Source organism: Ceratotherium simum, chromosome 13, assembly GCF_057802395.1.
Source record: "Ceratotherium simum simum isolate JZ-2026a chromosome 13, ASM5780239v1, whole genome shotgun sequence".
Taxonomy (NCBI): domain Eukaryota; kingdom Metazoa; phylum Chordata; class Mammalia; order Perissodactyla; family Rhinocerotidae; genus Ceratotherium; species Ceratotherium simum.
In genome coordinates this window covers 18,002,136-18,015,730 of record NC_141912.1, presented here as the reverse complement: position 1 = coordinate 18,015,730, position 13,595 = coordinate 18,002,136, and positions in this window count along the sequence as shown.

Sequence of the window (13,595 nt, the reverse complement as noted above, 5' to 3'; positions counted from 1 at the left end):
AAAAAATAATTTCTGTTGAAATTTAGAATGGCACTCTGAGAAGTATATTTCATTATGCTGATACTTATAAGCATTTGGGGATAATGAGCACACTATGAGTAATTCTTCACTCTAGGAGGTTGTCCTCATCTTCTGCCCAGTTCACTACATAAGCACATTAGCCAGATGCTTCCTGCGATATAGTCTACTTTTGGTTATTTTGACATGACCACTGACAAAGTGCTTCTGGCTTCCAGGGCTGGGTCAAACCTAACAGAGCCAAACCCCTTCTTGCAGCTGTATTTTCCCTAGTTGTGATGCAATATATGTGGGAAGACCACATAAATCCAGTCTTGTCACAAACCTAGAGATCACTGGTTGATCTGCACGAAGATCCTGTGGGAGGTGCTGGGCCATGAAGATTAATCTTGTAGAAAATTTGAGAGCCCTGAAGATTGAGTTGGAAACTGCTGGTCTAATATTGCACAGTGTAGGTACTCATCTATACTTCACAATTGATTAATTTTCCTTCTGGAACCTTACAAAGGCCTATGGCAAGAACAAATAACAGGATAATTTCCCTTAACCTCATCCTAGTATGCTTTTTTATCACGTTGAGAGAAATGAAAACAAACCAATTTATTATTCTTGGAATGAAAAATTCACATTTTGGTTTGATTTTGCATCTGACAAGCCAAATTTAAGAGGTCACTTATAATCTAATTTGAAACCTGAAATGGATTCACAGAGAGAATTACTTTGCCTACACCATTACCCTTTCCTTCCAAATAGATTCGCACAATAAAAAATTCAAGTCATTGGTTGAAGTTCTTTCTAGGTTTCAAAGATGGAAGCAGATTTTATCATCATCTCTAGAAAGTGCTCTTAAAAGTCAATCTAACTTTCTTTAACTTTATTCTTAGGTAATGGGTTTCCAGAGCTGTGGAAAGGATAGCTTTGCACATGGTAAGCAACAAGCTGTGGAGATGCTAGTGTTTGTGAAGGGAGTTTGTAGCAACACTCTCTCCTGTCCTTCAGCCTTCTAGCTGCTTCATAACCACCTGACACTCTTCTGCTGGGATTACAAAGAGTGATTGCTGCGGTCAGCAAGATAAGAGAATGCAGTTCTTTTGGACAGCCCCATTCTGCTAACCGAATTGAAGACTGATGGAAATGAGAGGAGAGGAGATAAGAAAAGAGTTGCTTTTTCAAGGCCATACTATACAAACCTTTGTCTAAGTTATAGGTTGTATTCACCTGTTTCTAATCTCTTTGCATTGTGCTTAGGTCTGCAGACTCTAAGAGAATGAAGATGCATCTTCCAATCAGAAAAGGTTTCAGAGGAAGCCTCTTCTCCTCACCAAACAGGAAAGGCCCCTATAGGCCCCAGTCCCTCCCTAGTCTGTGCTGTGTTTGCTGGCATCATGGGCCATTTGCGGCATTCTGGTTGAGGCACCACCACAGCAGAGTCCTGGGCTAGGCCTGCAGATGGACCTTATTGAAGAATAGCAGGGTGAGCTGTTATTGCTATAAAAAGAAAAAGATGCTTTCTCAGTCATGTCAGAACTGTATGAAAGAAAAAAACAACTTCACAAAGACCACAGGCTGAATACAAAAATGCACTTATCTTTTTTTAATTCACATTCCATTTGGTAAGAGAAAAATTATTTGTTGTTGGGCTTGGTACCCTTTAAAACACTGAAAAGTCAATCAATCAAATAAATTAGATACTTTGGAATTTTATAGCCAATGCCAAGGATACACCATAGGGATCGCTTATGAATTCAGAACTATTTTTTTCTAAAATATATTGCATTAAAAACATTTTGAAATGATTTGAAGCAATACAATATAATAAAAATAAATGTGGAAGGAGAAATAATAACTACTGGGCAGGGGCTTCAATTGGAAGGGGAAAAAAGTCCATGCAAATTGACCCTGTTAAATTTCAAATGTGGTATCAGGGCTTTATTTTTCAAAAGAAACTTCAAATAGAGTCAAGTCTGTTAAAGCCCATGGGTGGCCTTGTTGTAGAGTGTGAGAAAAGTCTTTGACACATACTTCTCAGCCTGAGAATTCATTATGCAGAGTCAATCACTCCTCCCCAGGCAGTGCCCATATTCCCTGGCAATTCTAAGGTTGGTCCATGTACTTAAAGCCCAGGGCAAATGTTCCATGGACTTAGCCATCAATGTGAAGGCAACATTTGTGCCCCTGTGTATTTTTGTCTGTCTATCCAGCTATCTAGAGATGCAACTATTCATTTGTCATTGGAGGACATTTGCATACATATTTTAACCCACACATTCATCAGTTGCTTTGCATACTTTCTGTTTTCAGAGCTTTAACATCTAAAGATGTTTATTAGTTAACACTTTTTTGTGCTCTTCTAATGCAAAGCTCAACATATATAAAGCAGAAGTACTATATGATACCAAAACGCTCTCTAGCTTTGCAAGAATAAACAGATTCTATTCAGTGAAATTTTAATGAAAACAGTATTTCAGTTATACTGTGATATATTTTTTTTTCCTTTGAGGAAGATCAGCCCTGAGCTAACATCCATGCTAATCCTCCTCTTTTTGCTGAGGAAGACCGGATCTGAGCTAACATCTATTGCCAATCCTCCTCCTCTTTTTCCCCAAAGCCCTAGTAATAGTTGTATGTTATAGTTGCATATCCTGCTAGTTGCTGTATGTGGGACGCTGCCTCAGCATGGCCAGACAAGCGGTATGTCGGTGCGCGCCCGGGATCCGAACCCTGGCCGCCAGTAGTGGAATGCACGCACTTAACCGCTAAGCCACAGGGCCGGCCCCTATACTGTAATATTTTAAAGAGATGTTAATCCAGATATGCTACATTTGAGAATTCTCTTTATCAGATGTTTGATTATTTATAATGTATAATTTCTTAACTTTCTCTGGTAACACATTATTTTACACCAAGGCGATGTCTACTTATTTAAATAGTCATGTCATAGTTATTTATGTCATCTGACAAACAATATCACAATCTTGAAAAGTGTTTCTGGGTCTCTAAGGACAGAGCACAAGGGTTCTCGATGTTAATAAAAGCAGGAACATTTTGGTTGTGGGAAAATCACCATCAGAAAAAATAGAGAGGAGAGAGCAGGAACTCATAGGAGGGAAGGGGGAGTTCAGAATCATGGTGGGACACTGAATCCAAGAAGATGAGGACAATGGGAAACATTTCCCAGCGGAAGAATGTGAGATTGAAAAAGGATTATAAAGGACAAGAAGCTTTCTTGATTATTCTGCAATCTAATGGCATTATGTAGCCCCAGGCCTTCAGTAGTTTCTGCTGTACGCTTATCTTTAGGCCAGTGGTACTCTGGGAATGGAAGGCATCATGGCTTTTTCCAGTTATAAGATAGAATGTTGAAAGGAAGAGCATATTTAAGAAGTCAAGTGTGGAAACTGAGAACAGAAGCAGGATATAAATCCAGGTAATTAGGAGAAAGATTGTTTCCCAAAGAATCCTCATCAATAGTGGATGAGACGCTGGATTTTCCATTCTACATGATATTAGGGTGTAAGCCAATACTCTTTATATTTAAAAATATTTAAAAGCCTTGAAAAATGTGCAGGTTACATTAAGCTATCTCAAAATCCTTAGTAAAATTCTATTCAGGGGAAATACAAAAACATATCAATGCAGGGAGAAATTTATTGTAACTAAAGTAAAACCTGTGTCCTGATCATACTAATCTGAACACAAGGCAAGGTGGGTCAGAGGGCACTGAATTAAGGAATTTTATGGAAAAGAAGGTTGAAGTCAGAGCCGAAATGACTTCTGGGACCAATTTGTTCCTAGAAATGTCATTATGTGTTCATTCTAACTTGAAGATGTGGGAGAATCCTACGTTCCTGCCATTACACTTCTGCAAAAACTTAAACGCTAGTTACTTGGAGGTATGACATAGTTGTTTTACAATTAAATTATGTTTATATTAGCAAACTGCAATGGTTTGACTTTTATAAGGCCAGCTCACCTGAGACTGTTAGCTGTGTGACAGAGAACAAGTTACTAGCCAATCTGAGCCTTAGTTTCTTCATAAGGAAAATAGTATATTAAAGAACAATGCAAGCAACTGTTGATAGGATTAAATGTGAAAAATACCTAATCTAGAGCCTGGCTGAACAGTGATACATTTTAATCCCCTTTCTCTTTTCCCCAGGAGTCATCACCAAAAATTTCTAAGGAGAAGGGGTAGCCCAGAGCCCATAGTCCAGGCAGGAAATGGTTGGCTGTGCCATTTACCATGACTCACAGGGTATTAATCACCACCCCTGGGATAGGGATGTGAGGGCCAGGGAAGATATGGGAGATATGAAGAGTCATAGAGAGCAGTCAGCCTGTCCTAGAATATGGCTTGACTTGAGGATTCAAAGTCAAGAAAGGTCCTAGAGACTTTCTGGCCAAATAATCAAAGTCTACTTGGATCTGAAGGCCAGAAATCTGAGAAAGGGGGGCTCTGTGAAAAAGAGGGTGGGAGTATTTTGTTAGAACACAGAGATTGAATGCTTAGTAAAGAAAAAAATTTAAAGCTTTATGCCTTGGCCAGTCTGTTGGGAAGATGTACTCGCCTGAAAAGTACATCTGAATAGAGCCACTTCTCCAAAAAGCAGCTCTCAGTTGGTTAAAAATGGAGGCAATGCATTTGAGCATTTTTTGAATCATTAGCAGGACTGAATTTTCCTTATCATGACTACCTTAAGTAACCATTAATATCTCAATAGTTTTCATTAAATCTTCAGAATTACTTTCCAGAATCAATTGCATCTATTCTCTCAGATCTGCATCTTGCCATGGCCTAGAGCAAAACTGGGATACCACGGCACCACACAAAGAGCATTATACCAATAGTAGGATAATTCTGGTCTTCCCTTTCACGTCCTTTCTAAACTTTCTAATCTTCTACCGGCCTTGTTCTAAAAGCTTTTGCCTCTATCATTGAGACTTACATGCCTTTGGCAAGCTTCAATTTCTTGACCAACATTATGTGATTTCTAGAGGACCAGATGGCAATAATATACTGGCAAGTGCCTTGAAAAATAAAAGTGTTATGCAAATAGAAGCCACTTGATATTGGAGAGTTTTGAGGGCAAGTGGTAAATGAGTGTTCCTCCCAGGGTCACTGGTTTTCAAAGAATCCCAAACCTGGATGCAGAAAAGTATTTGACCGCTTTAGAGGAAGAACTTTAGAAGTCAATGCCAGCTCTTCAAAAATTTACTATCACAACATCAACTGGCAAGTGTCCTGGATATCATCAGACCACTTAAACGTTGAGCCAAGATTGTCCTCCAAGAGGCTAGAAAAACATTATGATGTGTGAATAAAAATAAATGTATTAAATTAAATTTATAGGCAGTACCTAAAATAACCTCTTCCATTATTTAAGGCTATCTATCTTGGGCCAATGTACTGTGGCTCCTTTCAAGAGCTGTATGACCCCTATGAACCTCAATGCCTAGCTTATAATAGGTCCTCAACAATTTTTGATAAATTAATATGCTAATAAATAAAAATGTTTATATAACTTGGGTCAGTAGTTTCTCATTTCCCAGATTTAATTTAAAAGAATTTTATACTTATTAACTGAGAAAACTCTTATATGCTTTTACAGATATCCACATATCTGATCCAACAATTGGAAAAGCCCTAGACCTGCAGTCAGAGAGAAACCCAAGACTTAAAATCAGGCCTGCCACTAACAAAAGATGAGACTTCAATTTCTTTATCTCTAAATTGAAAGACTTAGCTTGAACATTCTATTCTTCTATGTACCATGTAATCTTATACAAATACATACCAATAGATCCTGGCTGATAATTAAGGGAAAATCTTGGAGTCTGTGGATAGTACGGACCAGGAGTGAGTGCCAAGTTTAAAGGTGTGATTCAAGTTCATGACAGTCTCTTTAATGCAGAAGAATCTTGGAACTAAATATATAAGTGTTACCAGGCTCTCTGTTTCAATCCTGATAGAGCCTTCTATTCACCTTTCAAACATTCCCAATAAACTTTCTTTGTTCTGTTACTGGGGCCTTAAGGCAAACCTTATACCTCTCGCTGCTCCTAGATTTCCTAGATTACAGAGAAGTGGGATGTGGTTTTGTGGAGATAAGGAAATAAAGGCGAGCTGAAGTTCCCCAGGGAGAAGCAGTGGCTGCTGTGGTGAAGATTCTCCGATCAAGGGAAAAGAAATCAGAGTAGGGAAGCAGCAACAGCTGGAGGCCTAATTACGGGATTGGACGGGACCTAAATATGTGCTCAAACTCTGTTAAGAAATCCTATAACCCTTTCTCATCTTCTCCTCCCTTCCCAACCTGATCCCATCCCAAAGAACTTAGAAAGATCTCATTTGACAAATTGGTTTGGGATCTTTGGAATGCAGTGGGCAGGATGTAGACCTCACACCTCATACTTTTCTTCTTGAAATTTTAGTTCTTCCTTTGGGTTAAATTCGTCTCCAACTGATATTCATTTTTCTATAGTTTGTACAGCCAAGGTTTGTGGATGGTAAATTCTCCCAGAATTTTTTTTCCTAAAATTATCGTCATCTCACTCTTACTTTTTGGGATCATTTGGCTGGTGTTAAAATTCTAAGTTCACAGTTATTTCCCTTCAGTCCTTTGAAAAATCTCATTTCTTTGTTTTTTGACTTCTTTGCTGCTAATTTTTGTTTATCGTAAGTGGTCTGTCTCATAGTCACAATCTGAAATCATCGTGGCGATGGCAGTGGAGATGAGGGATGGGGTGGGAATAGGATGTTACAGAAATGTGCTAAATCCTGTGTGAGAGACTCTTACATACCTTGTCGCATTACTGTTTTCAAAAATTGTCTTCCTAAGTATTAAATATCCTCCAACATACAAAAAATAATATGGCATCACTGTATTTTCCATCCAAATTAACATGTGTTAATATTAATGCTAATATTTTGTGACATCGATAAAGATCTTTTTTTAAAATATAGAAATAAAATCTTACAGACTCAGTTGAAACACTGCCTCTTCACCCATCTAATTGTATTTCCTCTCGCCCCTCTCACTATTCCCCTGAAGAACAGAGGAGCTATCCACCTGTCAGCAGCACAGGGTCTGGGATGGGAGTCAAAGTTGGCCAAATGTTGAACCATGTGAAATTGCCATATTTGTAGGTCAAAATAGGTGAACACTGGCAACTTCATATAACTTAGACTAATAATTATATCATTTTGATCAGCAGTTTAATAATACTAATTAAAATGATTTTTAACACTTAAAATTAGACATATATTCAATTTTATATACATTTTTGTTTCAGACAAATATGATAGGTGATTGTGAAAGATTTTCCAGCATAAGAATATATTACAATGGGATAAAATTTATGTAGAGGAAGAATGGAAATACATGTTTAAATTGAAAAGGAATAATATAAAATATATGAGTATTAAGGATGACCTTGTTCTTGCATTTTTTAAATGGAAGATGTGACTTCAGAAGAGATGGATATGTTCATGGCATATATTGTAGTGATGGTTTCTCTGGTGTGTACTTATCGCCAAACTCTTAAGTTGTATACATTAAATATGTACAGTATTTTGTATGCCAATTATATCTCAATAAAGTGGTTTTAAACAGGAAAAAAAAAAAAAGTTGGCCAAATGGTTGCCAGCAGGAGAGATGTCATGACATGCTAAGGCAAGTACAGGTAAGAGATATCCAGGGATAGCGGGTTGCTGAAGAATCCACAAATGTGCCCTGGGAAAGAAAGGGGAGCAATTGTGTATCTGCCAGATCCAGATTATAGTCATACCAGAAAAGCAACACCATTTTTGCCCTTACTCTACTCCCTTCTTTTCTCCAAGAGTGCAACAGGTCTTTTAAATTAAATCGTTATCACTGATTCAGTCATGGTCGCAACAGGAAACAGATGGCACTCTCAAAACAGTATAATTTGAGGAGGGTTTATTTACAACAGGACTGTTTACAAAGATATGGGTATAGGGGAACCACAAGAGATAGCAAAGTAACCCAGGGCTAGTAGCAGCTGGGTAGTTAACCTCCAGGCCCAGAGAAATGAGCGGAGGGAATGCTTATTGGAACCCAGGAGGAGAGAGAGTTAGGCACAGTCCGCTCCTCTGAGAGGAGCAGTAAACTGAAGTGGGACATAGCCAGCCTACCTCTTGGGCTGAATGCCAGGAGAATAATCCACTACCGTCAATTTCCTAACTCAGTTTGATCTCCTGCTGTGGCTCCATCATGAAGCCAGAGGGCACTGGAACTCATTTGCATAAATCTATACAGGTCAGCCATAAATTTACATGCCAATAATATTTTAGCAGCATTACAGTTTCGCTATGTGATATCTCATTATTTAGCTCTAAATACTTTGCAAGTTCTATTACCACTTCTTTGACCCAAGAATTATTTACAAATGAATTTCTAAATTTTTAAATTTGTAACTTTATGGCTATCTTTCATAACTGAGTACCAATTTTCATGCTTTATAATCAGAAAACATTGTCTCTATTACATAAATTTTTTGTTATTTCTTGAATCTTTTGTGACATAGTAGATGGTCAATTTCAAAATGTTCAGTTTGTGTTGGATAAGATTGTATAGTCACTAATTATTGATTACGGAATTCAATATATGTCCATTAGATCTAGCTTATTAATTTTGTTGTTCAAATCTTGTATATTCTGACATTTTCTTTTTTATGCTTTTCTAAGAATTTTAGAGTTTTATTTGGTGATTTGGTTTTTGTGAGTTTGGTCAACATTTCTAACTTCATATTTTTCAGTTTCTTATTGCATTTCTGTCAATCTACATATTTATATAACAAATAATTATATAATTAAAATTAGGCTATGTGCCAAAAGAACTTTGCATTGCTATGTAAATCTTGCAAACATTTCCTTCTATTGTTATAATAATTCTTTGCCCTTAATAAGTTTTTCGTGGAATTCTATTTTGTCTGCTATTAACATGGCTAGACAAGCTTTATTTTTGACAAGGTTTTCTCAGATATATTTTTCATTCTTTAATTTTCAAACATTTTGTGTACTTACATTTTAGATATCTCATAAATAGCATGTAGCTGGATTTTTTATGCTACATTTTGGTCACTGACAAAAAATAACAAGCAATTTAAATCTATTTACTTTTATTGACATTACTAACATATTTGGAATTTCTTTTCTTTTACTATATTTTTCTTTGCTTTACTCTTCTCCTTTCCTGCCTTCTATCGAATTGATCAAACTTAATTCTTTCCTTCTTTCCTTCTTTCTGTCTTCCTTGCTTCCTTCCTTTTTCTCTTTCTATACTGGGTTGGAATTCATACATTTATTGATTTTATTTCTATTCTCTTATGACATTCTTAATTCAGTGATGTCTAAAGTTAGACACTTTCTCTACTATATTCCTACAAAAATGAGGTCATTGGGGCCGGCCCGGTGGTGTAGTGGTTAAGTTCGTACACTCTGCTTCAGCAGCCCGGGGTTCTCAGGTTCAGATCCCAGGCATGGACCTGGGATCAAGCCGCTTATCAAGCCATGCTGTGGCAGGCATCCCACATATAAAGTAGCACGGATGTTAGCCCAGGGCCAATCTTCCTCAGCAAAAAGAGGAGGATTGGCAACAGATATTAGCTCAGGACTAATCTTCCTCACCAAAAAGAAAAAAAAAGGACATTAAAATGCTTTAAACTTTCCATTTTCCATTTTGTTATTACTGTTTGTGTTTTATTTCCACCTTGTTCACAAAATCTAACAAAATTATTTATTTTAATTATTATGGCTATTTAGAACTGATGCTTTCTTAGGTTTACCCATCAGTTTCTTTGCTCATTTTTGCTTTGTGATCACTTTTACTTCTTGAACTTTTGCTTCTTTCTTTGGGTTGAATTTCTCTCCTACTGATATTCATTCTCCTACAGTTTTTACAGCGAGGGTTTATGGATGGTAAATTCTTCCAATACATTTTTTTTCTAAAATTATTGTCATCTCATTTTTACTTTTTGGAATTGTTTGGCTGGTGTTGAAATTCTACATTCACAGTTATTTTCCCTCAGTCCTTTGAAAAATCTTATTTCTTTGTCTTTTGGCTTCTTTGTTGCTAATTTTGGTTTATTGTAAGTAATCTGCCTCATCTTTCTGGCTGCTTTTAAGATTTTATAAGATTTTGGTTTCTTCGGTTTCTTCACATATGTTTAGAAGCAGAATTGTTTTTTAACCTTTCTCAATGTGCTTCTTCAATCTGAGAACTCAAGACTTTCCTCAATGCCAGAGAAATCTCAGCCATTACTGTTGAATAATGCCTTTGTCCAATTCTTTCCAACTTCTTTTTCTGGAAAACCTATCATTTGTATTTTGGTCATTCTCCTTCTGTCATCTATATATTTTGACCTCTCTTTGCTGTTTATTATTATTATTGTTAGATATAGTACTCTGTGTAATTTTCTCATATCTATTATCCATTTCACTTATTCTCTTTGCAATTGTGTTTTTCTGCTGTTTAACCTGACCATTGAGTTTATTTCAATGGCTGATATTTCTACTTGGATATTTTACAAATCTGCTTCCCTTCCCCTATGGAATCATATTCTTTTATTATGATTTTTATGTTCTCTTTTGTCTCTTTAATCATGTTCAACATAGCTATTATACTATGTCTTTTAGATATTCTATTATCAAAAATTCTAATTTTCCTATTTGTTTCTGCTGACTCTTTTTCATGGCTGACCATTTCATCAAGTAACTGGTAATTTTTTAAAATTTAAACTTATTTTCCGTGGGGCTGGTTTTTCTGTGGTAGCCTCATTCACCCTGGGTTATGTCCTCTTGGAAGAGTTTTATTTTCTTCTCTTATGAGGTTTGGGATATCTTCAATTTAAGACCAATTTTTATGCAATAGTTTATCATTTGTGATTCTTGAATTGTGTTAGTCATAGAAATTCAGATCCTTTTTTTTTTCTACCAGAGTAGAAACGTCTCAGGGTGGACTTTTTCTAGTCTAGTTTCCCTAGAGGGAGTAACTCTTCCAAGCACCCATCTTTACACAAAGCTCTCAATTATAGGTCTTCACCTTTCATGGGTTCAAGGCCACATCTCCCTTCTCCAACATGGACATTATAACTCTTTAGTTAGCTGTTTGGTGTATACTCTCATTTAATGTCTCCTAGGCCTCCTTAGCATTAGCTGAACTCAAAACCCTGGCTTTGACTTCCTTATTTATTTTAACAGCATGAGGATTTTCCTTCCTTTTCTTTTGAGCTTTGTTATACTAAAAGTATGATTTTGTTATATCTTGTATTTCTGAATGTTTGAAGGAGAAGGCAGGTGCAACTCTAATGCTTGCTTTTAATATATTTGACAACTTTGTGAGGCAAAGATATTTTAATGCTTTTTATAATACCTCATTGAACATCTACAACATGCAATGTTTAAATTCTGGGAATACAGAGGTATACAGAAGTGACAGAGATGCAATCCATAATCTCAGTGACATGCAAATAATCATTACAATGAAAGGTATGAATTTCTGAAATACAAGTATGGATAAAATAATACTGGAGCACAGAGAGAAAATCTGGCTCTCCATTTTTCTAGAGAGGAGCATTGAATTTTAAAGTACTGATAATGACTTGCCCAACTTCAAGCAGGTATTAAGGAGAGAACTAAGATACACATTCCACTGTTCTAACACAAAATCTAGTATTTTTTAAAGCAGCAATAGCAGCCACAGCTTCAATATAAAGGTTACATTGTAAGCAGTGGGAGAGTTGACTTAAATAGAGTGCTGGTCACATGTCATATTTATGATGAATAAATGTTTATTAATTAAATACTCTTTAGAGAGTCTCACAACCCTCACCCTCATCCTCATTAGAGAAAAAAAATTTGCTCTAAGCCTGAGCTTTCTCCTGCCTTTGTTTACCCAGCACCAAGGACAGAGAATTCAGGGGCTACATGAAGGTGGATTGTAAACCAGAAATTCGGATTCTAGAAAGTCTGAGGTCATAGAAAATAGCAGAAAAGAAGGCCTAGCAGGATGAGAATTTAATTCTAGAGTAGAGGCTTGATGGGGTTTTATACTCAGTGGGAGAGAGAGAGATAATATCTGGGACAGTTTACAGCCTCACTAAACAAGGACTTTGAATTGAAAACATCTAGGGAACTGCCAAGCCTCAGCCAAGCCTCCTGCTGTTCCCTCTTATTGATGAGCAGAGAGACTTTTTAGAGACCTCACCTTAATTTCCTGCCCAGTTGGCAGCCTTTGAATTTTTCGATAAGTTTTATGTTAAATAAAGTTGTTTTTTCCTCTTTAAATTCCAATTTTGTCATGTGATTATGTGTGTGTTTTCGATCTGGAAAATGCTCTGAAAGGCATTAATTGTTTCATCTGATATTAATTTAAAACAAAAAACAGAAAAGAGGGGGCAGGCAGATTTGCTACACTGATGATGTTTTGTAGCTATTTTGATTTATTGGGTAGGCAGAAATGTCAGGAAAATCTTAAGTATTCACTTCAGCAACTATGTCTGACGCCTCCTATTAACGTACCACGGTTTTCTTTGCAGAAAATAATGGATGCATAGAAAAAATTCTGCTTAGGAGCCTATGGCTCTCTGTGTGGCGCAACCAACTTGGCCCAGTAGTTCAACCTTGGTTGATTGTGAGATTTCACAAGCCTATCTACTGGTGCTCTGTTTCTTAAGGGTCTTGAAAGTATTTCAGTTTTCTTAACATTTCCAATCCCCCACTATTAAAATATAATTCCTTATCAGCTAATAATTTAGAAATTGACAGCTATAGGTGATGGAAACATGAATCAAAGAAAAGGAGTTTTTTAGAAGGACAACATAGGACATTGAAAAGAGAAGTTGGGGGCATTATTTTTGTATCATATGTGTGTTAAGTTGAAAATACGTCTTCAGCTCAGGTCTCTCTCCCTTACTCCAGATGTATATATTAAACCACCTACAGGACGCTCCATCTGCTGATTGCACATGTGCCTCCCACTCAGTATGTCTAGAATTGAATTTATTATCTTACTATCACCCCCCACAAACACACATCCACTTTTCTTCCTATATTCCTTAGATGAGTAGAGTGGTAACACCATTTAACCAATCCCCAAAGCCAGACACCTGGGAAAAATTTTGACTCCTGTATTGCCTTTTCCAAGTCCTGCACTGTAATATTACAATTTGCTATCATTTATTGAGCATCTCCTATATGGTAGGCTTTATAGTAGGTGCTATATATATATATATATATATATATACACACACACACACATATATAGCCATCTCATTTAATGTTAAAAACAACCCTCTGTGCAATCTGTTATTGTCCCATTTTCCAGACGAGGAAACTGAGGCTCAGAGAGGTTAAGTAACATGCTCATGGTCACATAAGCAATAAGCGACAGTCATAATACATTACTGTCAGTTTCCTGAACATGCCTCAAGTTGTTGCCTAGAACTTTCCTTCTCCACCTCTTTGTCTGACTAACTCTGTCTTACCTTTCTGACAGGACTCAGCTTAAAATGCACATCCTCCGTGATCTCTGGTCTTCCATGCCTGGTCTGGATACTTG